The sequence below is a fragment of the Phacochoerus africanus genome, chromosome 3 (genome assembly GCF_016906955.1).
Source record: "Phacochoerus africanus isolate WHEZ1 chromosome 3, ROS_Pafr_v1, whole genome shotgun sequence".
NCBI lineage: Eukaryota > Metazoa > Chordata > Mammalia > Artiodactyla > Suidae > Phacochoerus > Phacochoerus africanus.
The window spans coordinates 194,456,356-194,469,153 of NC_062546.1; the positions used below are offsets into that span (position 1 = coordinate 194,456,356).

Genomic DNA, 12,798 nt, shown 5'->3' on the forward strand with positions numbered 1-12,798 from the left:
TTTGTTTTGTGTATTTGAAAATATTATTAGGAGCCAACATATTATTATTATTATGTTTTCATGATAAAGAGGTCATTATATCATTATTACAACGTCTCTTTCTCTTTGGTAATGCTCTTTTGGTATTTATGTTGTTGTTTGTTCTGTTATGATAGGTCATCTTGAAGCTCTTTATCTTTGTTTTCCACAGAGTGACTGTGATGTTCTTTGTGTGATTTATGTGTTGTGTGTTTATTTTTCTTGGGGTTTGCTGAGCTTTTTGAATCTATAAATTTGTCTTTCATCAAGTGGGAAAATTTTTGACCATTTATTCCCCCCTCTGGTCTTCCCTCACCTCTCTTGAGATTTGACCTGCATGTTCTCTGGCCTTTTTCATTTTGTCCCATAAGTTGCTGCAGCTCTGTTTAATTTTTTTCCCTTGATCTTTTCACTCTTCAGATGTCTGTTAATTTATAGTCAAGCTTACTAACTTTTTTTTTTTGTGCACCTGTGGCATATGGATGTTCCTGGGCCAGGAATAGAATCTGCGCTGCAGCTATACCTATGCCATAGCTGCGGCAACATGGGATCCTTAGCTCACTGTGCTGGGCTGGGGATCGAACCTCTGCTACTGCAGAGACACTGCCAGATTCTTAATATGCTGCACCATGGTGGGAACTCCTTAACTCCTTTTTTCATCTCTAACCTTCAGTCATCAGATTAAACTTTTGTTTATCCCTGACTGTTCTTTTGTCTCCGAACTCTTAATTTTTTATTTGGAGTTAATTTGATACTATCTTTTCTAGCTCTGGAATCACTTTTAGTTCTTTTTTTTATGGTTTCTGTTTTCCTTCTGAGATTTCATACAGTTTTACTCATTGTGTTTTCTTTTATACTCTTGAATATAGGGATACTAGCTGCTTTAAATCATTATTAGCTAATTCCAAAGTCTTTATCATCTCAGGTCTGTCTCCCTGATGGCCTTTACTTTTTTAAATTTTCTCCTGTTTCTTTGTCTATTCAGTGATTTTTTTTGGATTATATCTAGAGCATTAACCAATGGTAGGTTGTAGAGCCTCTGAATTACGTTTTGTTTGTCCAAAAGGCATCATTGTTTTTTTTTTTAATTAAAACATTTTTTTTATTGTAATTGATGTAGTGTTCTGTCAGTTTCTGTTGTACAGCTAAGTAACCCAGTTACACATACATATACACTCTTTTTTTTCACTTTATCCTCCATCATTTCCATTACAAGTGATCAGAAATAGTTCCTTGGGCAGAATCAATTTTGTTTTTTGCTTTTTGGGTTTTTTTTTTTTCCACTTTTTACTTTAGCAAACAGTGCTTCTCCTAGTGGATGCCAATTGAAATCTCTGCTTAGTTTTTTAGTCCTTAACTGAACTGCTTTGATTTAGCCCTGCATATGCCTCAGCCAAGTGTGAGCTAGAGATTTGGACAAAGTTGTTGTGCACGTTTTGCAGCCCTCCCTTCTTGGATAGACCCTTCATTTTCTAGTTGCTGCGGTCGTGAACCCTATCCTTAAGCTTTAAGATTTGTGGATTTCTCTCTGAGCTTTAGTGACTCTGCTTGCCACAGGCTTACTTTCAAATGATGATCCTTAAAAAAAGACTGGATACCTAGTGCTCTATTTCTTAAAGGTATTGACTCCTTTCCAGTTTGTGTTTACTTGCGGATGCTCTCTCATGTCTTCTTCTAGTTTTTATAATGTGTGCTGAGTTTATAGTTGTTATTTGCTGGGAGTTGGGTTTTAATACAACATTACTGGATGTGGAACCTGCTCTGGCTGCCTTTTAAGTCTTTTTTTTTTTTTTTTTGGCACGCAGGTCAGGGATTGAATCTGAGCCACAGCAGTGACATTGTCGGATCCCTAACTGCTAGGCCGCCAGGGAACTGTTGGTCTTTTTATTCTGTAAATTACAATATGAGTTATATACTCATATTCTTTCTCCCCTCCCTTCTTCCTTCTCCCAGACCGGTCATTCGTTCAGTAGTTTCCCACTGAGAACTTTGCTGATTCATCCATGTAGTGTCATCTCCATTCATTCCACTTATCCCAGTTACCTGTACATTGATAGTTGGGTCTAGTAGCTTCCTAAGATGCACATTTATTTTAGGGAAGGCGGAAGACTCAGTGTTTCATAGGTTGGGTGATACGTTCTTTTGTGGAGAAACACATTTTTGTGTTTGTATGTGTTTTGAGGGGAAGGGGGTCTAATACTCTGTGCAGACAGCCATTAGTAGGGATTGTAAAATGGTAATAACTTAGTGATTTTCCAAGTCTGGGGACCTGTGAGGGGTTCCTTAAGACCTTTACAGGGGTTCTGTAACATTAGACATTTTCAAATAGTAATTTTAAGACTTGATTTGCTGTATTTATTCCCAATCACATGAATGCAGGGTGGAGTTTTTCAGAATCAACATAACATAAAAATGCAGAAGCTGATGAGAAATCAACTGTCTTCTTTTTAAACAGATATTACTGAAATTTGCAAAAAAAATGTACAGCAGTACTACTCTCTTCACTAGTTTTTGTTTGTTTTAGAAAATATAGCTATTTTTACAATTAAAAGTTACTTATATTACATGCAATAATTTTATTTTTAAAAGTGCATTAACACTATTCCTCATAAATACAAGTAAATAAAAGCCATTTGTGGTCCTCAGCATTTAACTGTTTTCAAAATGAGTTCCATAGCATCTTCCAACAATGGCCAGTTAGGCTCTGTCTACACACACACACACACACACACACACACACCATTGTGAAATCATTTGCTTGATTTATTTCAGTGAGTTGCAGTTATTCTTGTTGATGTTCAGATGTTCCCTTTGGACAGTGAAATACTCTGTTTTGGAAACCTACTTAAAACATACCTTTTTTGCAAACATCAATCATTTTTACTTAGAAGAGCTTTGCCTAAATATTCCTTTTTCTCTTTTTATATTAACCTGTGAACCATCTGTATATTTGCAAATACTCAAAGAAAAACTAAATGTTTCTTCTTATGATTGATTTATGTAGAGTATGGTACAGATCAAGTTTACTTCAGAGACTTGTTTTGCATTTGGGCCCCTTAGTCTCTCTATTCCTTTGCCAAGGGCTGCATTCCCAACCTTAGTCAGCTGCCTGGCAAATGCATGCCTTCAGTCACCAGGACAACCAGACAATAGAGTGTCAGTCCAAATCAATCACTATCATTGAGCCTTAGATGGAGCCAAACAATGGATGAGTGGTGTTCATGTTAGAGGTGGTAGGTACCCTGTATTGACGATATCCCTAAACCATCGATAATCCACAAACAGTTCTTTGTATCAAGACAAGTAAATAAAACTCCCCCCCCCCCCGCCCCATTTTTACGGCTGCACTTGCAACATATGGAAGTTCCTGGGCTAGGGGTCAAATTGGAGCTGCAGGTGCAGCCTGTGCCACAGCCACTGCAACACCAGATCTGAGCCACATCTGCAACCTAGCCACAGCTTGTGGCAATGCCAGATCCTTAATCCACTGAACAAGACCAGGGATGGAACCAAAACATTGGTGAGAATTTTCTTCCCTTTTTTTAGAGAATGGTTCCTAAGTTCATCCAAAGATCAAAGAAGTAAAGCTAGCTGGGAAGAATTTGTAAAATAAGGAGTTAAATGAGATCAGCTAGTAGATACTAGGTATATCTCTGTGTTTATACAAGGTAAACTTGAAGTGATTAATTAACACAGTCTTAAACTGGTATAAGAATAGGCCCAGATCTGTAGACTAGATTCTGAGATATACCATAATCTTTATGTATATTAAATATGTACATGAAATTATTATAAAGTAAATGAAGTTCAGCAGTACGTTGTGGAAGGGATTGGTCATTTAGTGACATGGTATGCCAAAATAAATTTTGGAAAAAATTTAAAATTTAGAAGCCATAAAAATATAGAAAATAGTTTCAGAGTATTTCCCTACAAGATACTTATTAATCTTAAAGGGAAAAATAGTGACTTTACTATGGCGAAATATGACCTATGTCATTTTAACATGATTAAAGTTAACATCACCAGGAATGGAACAAATTGCCTTCATGTGCCTCTTGATATGATACACTGAGAAGGATACAGTATCACTTTTATGTGGTATTCCTTCTGAAATGCATAACATTTAATTATGAGGGACCCTAAATTAGGGAACATATTATAAAATAACTAGCCTGTACTCTTCAAAGATGTTAAGGTCATTAAAGACAAAACAGACTAAGAAACTGTTCCCAATTAGAAGAGACTAAGGTGGCAAGACAGTTATGGATGCTGTACCGGGAGAACTTTTTCCATTTGCCTTAAAGGGTACTATTAAGATAATTGGTTAGTCTGTGAATCAGATAATAATAGTATAAAGTGTTAATTTCCTGATTTTGATAATTGTGTTATGGTTATAGAAAAGAATGTCCTTATTTTTTAGAGATACACATTGAGGGGTAAAGGTTCATCTCTCTAAATTAAATGGTTCCAAAATTTTTTTTGGAGGTTGGTAAAGCAAATGTTAATTTTAGAGACTGAGTAAACAGTATGTGGGACATCTGTTCACTACAGTTGCAACTTTTTTGTAAAACAGGTTATTTCATAACTAAAAAACAGGTAAAACTAAATGATAGTGTTTAAAGGATATATGCATTTGGGGGTAAATGTTGAAAAAACACAAAGGAGTGATTACTGTAAAAATTAATAGAAAATAGTTGACCACATATTTAGCATTTAAATGCATGAGGACTTTTTAGGCTAAAAACAATGGGAAAAAATTACGAAAGTGAAAATTGATAAATTTAATTAGCTAAAACATGGACATTTGTTAAAGACATAACATACCTGGGGAGTTCCGGACAGGGCTCAGTGGTTAATGAATCTGACTAGGATCCATGAGGTTGCGGGTTCAATCCCTGGCCTTGCTCAGTGGGTTGAGGATCCGGCGTAGCCATGAGCTGTGGTGTAGGTCGCTGTGGCTGTGGTGTAGGCTGGTCTACAGCTCTGATTAGACCCCTAGCCTAGGAACCTCCATATGCCGCGGGTGTGACCCTAGAAAAGACAAAAAAAAAAAAAAGACAACATACCAAATTAAAAGTCAGATCAGTTGTTTTGTTACACATACAGTGTACAGAATTGTCTTAGGGCAATTGATAATCTTTATCCAAACCACTGTCACTTTTGCTAATATAATGAATCTTACATTTATAAGGGTCTTTATAATATACAAAGCATATTAATGATTAAATGTGTTTAGGAGGTGAGGGGTACTTAACAAGCCGATGTTCTTTACTGAAGGAAGAAAGGGGGAAAGCGCCCTTTCCTGGGAAAACCACAAAATGAACACACACACACACACACAGAAAACAGCTAAATTGGACCAGGAGTTGGATGCCTAACCCCCAGGGGCTAGTAGCTAATCAGACCTTCATCTTTTACAAAAGTGTATTAAGGTTCATGGAGGCTGGACTAAAAAGATGAATAACTTAACCAGAAAGGCGGTATGTAGTTGGGCCATGTGCAATCTTAACAAGTAAACAACCAAAAAATTGTATTAAGATAAGCAGGATTGGGGGATTAGACACAGTATTAGAAGCAAAAGTGATGACCTTTTTGCAGGGGGCAGGGCTTAGGAAATAGGTAATCAGACTGCCTAGGGTCCCAGATGGGTTCCTGTTTGCAACCGAAGTTCCCATGAAGTTTTTAAGTGTTAAGCCATAGTACACACATAAACCTGTTTTATATAATCTAGTGTGGCTGGGTTTTGGTTCTTTACAACCTACCTGGAATGCAGTCCTGTCTGACAGTAGAGACATTAAAGGAAATAAAGCATGGGAGTGTGCTGTGAGTTGTGTAAGTCTTCACCATAGGTGTCTGTATTAGAGCTGGTTTCCTTCACCACCCACAGTTAAGTTTTATTGCTATTTCCACTTCATTTAATTTCTCTCTAGTGTCCTAAATATATGCTTCTTTTATTTTTTCTATTTCTTCATAATTATCAGTTATTTTGGAAAACAAGTGTTAAATACCTATTAACTTTTCCTTAAAACTTAAACTCTGTTACTTTTCTCCTTTATGCTCAAGTGAATGGGTCTTTATAAGAAACTGGGAGTTCCCGTCGTGGCGCAGTGGTTAACGAATCCGACTAGGAACCATGAGGTTGCGGGTTCGGTCCCTGACCTTGCTCAGTGGGTTAAGGATCCGGCGTTGCCATGAGCTGTGGTGTAGGTCGCAGACGCGGCTCGGATCCCGAGTTGCTGTGGCTGTGGCGTAGGCCAGTGGCTACGGCTCCGATTAGACCCCTAGTCTGGGAATCTCCATATGCCTCGGGATCGGCCCAAGAAATGGCAAAAAGACAAAAAAAAAAAAAAGAAACTGGCCCTTAGGTAGTCCTCACTTTGAGAAATTTCGTTCTTTCTCCAGGGAAAAGCTTTCATTTGTGTTCATCTCTTTTCTTTCATTTTATGTTCATTCCACATGCACTTATAACATACCTCTAAAACAGGTTTTTAATTATTATCCTGTTTAAGTCGTTACTGTTCTTAGATTCATCCTATCATAGTAACTCCACTTTGTAGATAAGTCAGGAGTTGGCAAACTTATTCTGTAAAGGGACAGATAGTAATTGTTAGGCTTTTGAATCATTCGTTCTTTGTTGCAATCGCCCAGCAAAGCAGCACTAGACAGTAGATAAACAAATGAACATGGCTGTGTTCCAGTGAAACTTCAGCTATAAACATAGGCCATCAGCCAGATTTAATCTAGAAGGTGTAATTTGCCAACCGCTAGCCTAAATATCATATGAGAATTTGGGTCAGTGAATTTACTACTTTTTCATAAGTTGATGAGCTAAATGTTCTAGGTCAGCATGTGTATTTTAAATAGAACAGAAGGGGGAAAAAAGAAAATTTCTACTGTACGTGTATTTCAGGTCTGTTAGGAAGTGGCTTTTACTCATGCACCAGATAGTTTTTTAGTGTCTACTCCATGTTGGGCAGTCACTGAGAATACAGATATTGGCGAATCAGAAGATTCTTGCCATGTGAAATTTACATTTAAAAGTTTTGCCTTAGAGGGCCACTAAAATAAATAGTATGTTGTGTTAATGTGTACCTGAGTTTTGGTTTTGGGAATGTTGCCCTTTTGGATTGGATGGTCAGGAAGGACTTCATGAAGGGGCCTCTGTGGTTGGAGAGAGTGAAAGTAAGATGAATTTGGAGAGCCCATGGGTCCTCAGGAATTTTAGTGGTGATGTAGAATTTGATTCTTATGCTAAGAAAGCCATTATAAGGTAGTTTGTGCCTAAATTAAAGAAAGACAACAGCAAACCAGAATTCAGTAAATTGAATTTGGTACCATAAGTCTGATATTCCCTCATATACCCATTTATGTGTCTGGTTCACAAAACTGTAGCATGTCATCTCTACCCATATCTGTTTGCCTGATGCAACACTGTTTCCTTCCTATTCCTCTTATATGTGAGTAATTGAGAATTGGTGTGAATGTTCCCTATTTTTGGTATTCATAATTGAGTTTGTTAAATTGCTTGCACTGCCTATATTTATTATTCTGATTAGGTGCAGTTCTGGATAGCTTTCTAGCACTAGATAGCCCTTCTAGCTCTAGTTTTTTACCCTGTTCTTTCTCCAGGCACCTGGTTTGTCTGGATATTCAAATGGACTCCTGCTTCCTGGCTTCTGGTGGGGTTCAGCTGATGGAGAACATTGTTAGCAAAATCAAAGGAAGGAAGGAGGGAAAGGTTAGGATATTTACTTTCTAACTTTTTTTTAGCTGCATTAAATAGAAGTTCCTGGCCCAGAACTCTAACCTGAGCCACAGTAGTGACAGTGCCAAATCCTTAACCAGTTGGTCACCAGGGAACTCCTTAACTTCTTTCATGTGGGATTTCTGTAGCCTGGCAGCCTCCTTTCATTGGAAGTCAAAGCTTCCATCTAATAGCCCTCTTTGTTTTAAGGTTGCTGGCCATTCCCTCTTCCTCCCACCTTTATTGCCATTGGGTGGTGGAAGGCCCTGCTGTTTCTAACTCTGGCACCCCATATTCTCCCTTGCGATTTCCTTATAGCCTGCTGTGAGTTAAACAGTCTCTATTAAACTTCCCAAATTACCCAAGTTGAGTGTGCAATCTGTTTCCTAAGGCAACCCTGACTGATAAATATTCTTTAAAATATTTTAGATTCTGTCAGTGGTTATTGTGGTTGCAATTCTAAAGTGAGTTAACACTAACAAAAGGAAAAAGATTATTCTGTCACTTTCATGAATTTATTGTTGGTTGATATGTTTGTTTTTAATTCCTCTGTAAGGTCTGGTTTTGAGTTCATCAGTCTTTTTACCAAACACGTAATATGGCACAACCCATTATTTTAAGCATTGTTTGGAATTCAAAAGTAAGACACATGCTCAGTAATTCTAATATAAGGCAGTTTTTAGTGAGTTTCATGTGAGAGGTATAATGAGCCATAGAAGCTGAGAGAGAGAGGCTGTTCCCTTAAGACCACTTTGATTCTGTCTGCAGCAGGAATGAAGAGAGACCCACAGTTTTTGTTCATTATGTATACCTATTCTGAGTGAGAAGCATATGTTAACTCATTTAACCCTTCCAACTTCCCATTGAAGCAGGGTCTGTTACTAAACAGTTGAAATTCAAACTAAGGCAGTCTGGTTCCCTAGTCCAGGCTCATGACCGCCATACCTTTATTACTATGTAACTGGTTATTCACCTCCCCAAAGAGATCATCAAAACTAATTCTGTTGTGTGTGCAGCCTTTTCAGATGATGGCTTTTAGGTATCCTTCTTGCTCCTCAGTGATGTTTCTAGACCCCAGCCCCATGTTCCTCTTGTCAGTAGAATTTATGACTTGTTCTGTCATCTTGTTGCAGTTGTACCAGTCTTCACCCCCTCATCCATTATAGAGTTTAGCACTTTTCATAATCAGTCTTTTTTTTTTTCCCATTAGTGTTAATCATTTCTGCCAATCCCAATGTCCGTAGGTAATTCAGCCTCCTGAATTCCTTGACTTCTTATTTCCAGTAATCCTTTATCAATAACTATATACTTCTCAGATTTCAAGTTTAAGCATCCTGTTCTCTGACCTGGTTTGTTCCTCTAATTTCTGCTTTTCCTTTTCCTGCTTCTCTCTTCCCAGTTTGTTCCTCTAATTTCTGCTTTTCCTTTTCCTGCTTCTCTCTTCCCAGTTTGTTCCTCTGATTTCTAACTGCAGCAGTTTTGGAACACCCATTAAGACTCCAGTCTTCTGATGCTAAATTTCTTGGTCTTGCATTATCCTTATCATGTTTTCATTTTTCTTAAACTAGCTTTGATTTCATGGTCTGTTGTTGTAACACTCCTTTTTAAGTCCTATTGTATTTTATCAGATTAAAGCCAACACTCTACTAACTTTGTACCTAAAAACCCAGATGAAACAATTGTTTTGATTAATTTCACTTTATGTATGTATGTATGTATGTATGTATGTATGTCTTTTTAGGGCTGCATCCGGGGCATATGGAAGTTCCCAGGCTAGGGGTCAAGCCGGAGCTATAGCTGTCTGCCTACACCACACCTCACGGCAATGCCAAATCCTTAACCCCCTGAGCAAGGTCAGGGGTCAAACCGAGTCCTCACTGATACTAGTCAGGTTCATTACTGCTAAGCCACAACAGGAGCTCCTTTGATTAGTTTCACTTTATTTTTATTTATTTATTTATTTTTGTCTTTTGTTGTTGTTGTTGTTGTTTGTTGTTGTTGCTATTTCTTGGGCCACTCCCTCGGCATATGGAGGTTCACAGGCTAGGGGTTGAATCGGAGCTGTAGCCACCGGCCTACGCCAGAGCCACAGCAACGCAGGATCCGAGCCGCGTCTGCAACCTACACCACAGCTCATGGCAACGCCGGATCGTTAACCCACTGAGCAAGGGCAGGGACTGAACCCGCAACCTCATGGTTCCTAGTCGGATTCGTTAACCACTGCGCCACGACGGGAACTCCAGTTTCACTTTAAATACTCATGATCATAATACCTTAGTGCTGTTGCATTTTTTGTTGATTCCCATTTTCATCTTTCCATTTTCCTTCAATTCTGGAAAACCATTCTTTTTCAGTTGATGGTGTTTATTATTTTACTAAAGAAACAAAACAAACATGGGAAAAAAGAGAACTTTATACTTTGCTGTCATCATATCTGCAAACCTGAAAGAGCAATTTCAGTACATTGGTGGGAGCAAAAGCCAGCTTTTCAGGGACTAAAATGTGAATGGATCACAAAGAGATTAGAGACCGTGGCATTTTCCCAGATGTATCTTTGGAATACTGTCTTTGTTAAATGTATCTTGCCCAGTAACAGGTTTAGTGGCTAAGTATATTTGAGAAATGCTGAAAACTATATATAGTATTTAAATGGAAAGGCAGTTTCCATCTGCTGGCCTAGATTTTACTAAAGCACTGGTTTTTCAGACTTTAGACTATTTCACAATCACCTGAAGGGCTTGCTAAAACAGATTGCTGGGTACCACCTCCAGAGGTTCTGATTTCACAGGTCTTGGGTAACTCCTAAAAAGTTTGCATTTACACAAGATTTTAGGGGACACTGATTTTGCCAGTCCAGCAGGAGATTGGAGGGATCCACTTGAGTAAGAATTTTACTGCCAAGAACGGAAGGTATACTTAGAATTTTTGAGCAATATAGAAAATAGCATTGCGGGGTAGCATAGCCAGAAGTAAGAGCTGACTAACAACAACCTGGAACTTTGGATAGTGAGATAGCATGAATTTGTAGTGGACCCAAGAACTAGTTTTAATGATTTTCCCTAGCAGTTTGGCCTGTCAGGGAGAAGGAACAGAGCAATCTGTAGACAGTACAGAATTTTGAGTGACTCCTATAGGCTGCTAATGTCAGATATCTATAAAATTTACCATCAAGCACTCCGTCTTTGCTTTGTATTACCCTGAGTATTAAGATAGTAACTTTATGATCCATCTTCTACCCATCACTTTTTTGTTAGTATACTTATTATTTACCTTTCATTAGTTGTTTTTAGTTGAAAAACTATAAATTAATAGGGGTTTTGGAATGCAAAGACTAAGTGTTATAAAGTGACATTCTGTTGATTACAGCTAATAATTCTTTGACTTTGAGCAAATGTCTCTTGTTTTGTCCCTTGGGAATTTTTAAAATAAAGGAATTAGAAACTTCCAGTTCTCCCTTTAAGAAATGCAGTTGTGCAGTTGTAAAGCCACACAATCTTTCAGATTTACATTTTGGGAGAATCAGTAATTTCTGCCTGAATTAGTAGTTTCTGTCTTATGTGGGTTTTTTGTTTGTTTTTTTTTTAAGGTAGCTAAACATTTATTGGAGAAGCTGGCCCTCTACAGGGTTTATATAGTATTTCTGGCAGTAAGTTGCATTGTCATTCCTGAGTGTCTCTACTCCTTGGGCTTTGGCAAGGAGTAGAGACATTATTGTTTTTATAATGAGATTGTGCCTTCACCTAGGCCCAGCTTTTGTCAGCTGTACTGCCTTAATGACTTTATAGTATTTGTACTGAGCCTAGAGTAGGAAGGAACAATAAGAAATGTTATTTTGAACCATATTTGGGTTACATGATGGGTGAAGAAAAGAGTGAATCCTTTATTCCTGTCCTTGTGTTTCCTTATTCAGTTCAGTGAGCGGGTAAGGAGGATGCTGCTTTTTCCTTCTCTGATTTCTCAGATCTTTGTCAGCCTTTTGAAGTTAGATACTGTGTTCTTTTCAGTGTTACACTTGGTTATTCTTTAAAGTAACGTAATTTTGGAAACTTGTGGACTTTTTTTTTTTTAATAGCTTTATTGAGGACTAATTATAGTAACTTGTATATATTTATTTATTTGTCTTTCGACTTGTATATATTTAAAGTGTACAATTTGATAAGTTTTGACATATGTGAAACCATCATCACAGTAACAAGATAACATGCATTTTTGTCACCCCCAAGGGTTTTTTGGTGATCTTTTAAAATATGTCCCCTGCTCTGTTTTCCATCACTATAGATAAGTTTACATTTTCTAAAATTTTAAATTAATGGAATCACGCATAGGTGTACTGTGTATGGGGGGGCAGTCTGACATCTCTCAATCAGTGTAATTAGCTTGAGGTAATTCACATAGTTGCTTGTATCAGTACTTTGTTCCTTTTTATTGCTGAATAGCATCCTACTTGGATATTCCAAATAATCCATTCACCTATTAATGGACATTTGGATTGTTTCCAGTTTGTAGTTATTATCAATAAAGGTGCTGTGAACATTTGTGTACAAATCTGAGTATAGACATGTGCTTTTATTTATTTATTTATTCTTTTTTTTTTGAGTAAATACTTCGAAGTGGTTGGCTAGGTCTTATGGTAGGTATATGTTTAACTTTTAAGAAATTGATGGAGTTCCTTGGTGGCTTAGTGGTTAAGGATCTAGTGTTGTCACTGCTGTGGCTTGTGTCTAATGCCTGGCCTAGGAACTTCCACATGCTGTAGGGTGGCAAAAAAAAAAAAAAAGAATAAGCAGGAGAAAAAAAGAAACTTCCAGCTATTTTCCAAACTGGTTGTACCATTTTACATTAAAATGTATGTGTGTGTGTGTATTCATTTATTTGACCACAGCAGTGACAACACTGAATCCCTCAACCTCAAGGCCCCTGAGAACTCTGCGTTCTACATTATTGGGAGTTGTAGTTGTTTCACATTCTTAACCATCATATGATATGTTCAGTCTTTTTATTTTTGACCATTTTAGTGGTATGTATGGCTGTCTATG

At 37.6% G+C, this 12,798-nt stretch overlaps 1 protein-coding gene across 10 annotated transcripts in view; it reads left to right on the forward strand.

Annotated features, from left to right (window-relative positions):
• AGFG1 (ArfGAP with FG repeats 1) overlaps positions 1–12,798 on the forward strand; it is a 77,393-nt gene that overhangs the window by 30,620 nt on the left and 33,975 nt on the right. The gene's annotated exons all lie outside the window — the stretch shown is intronic.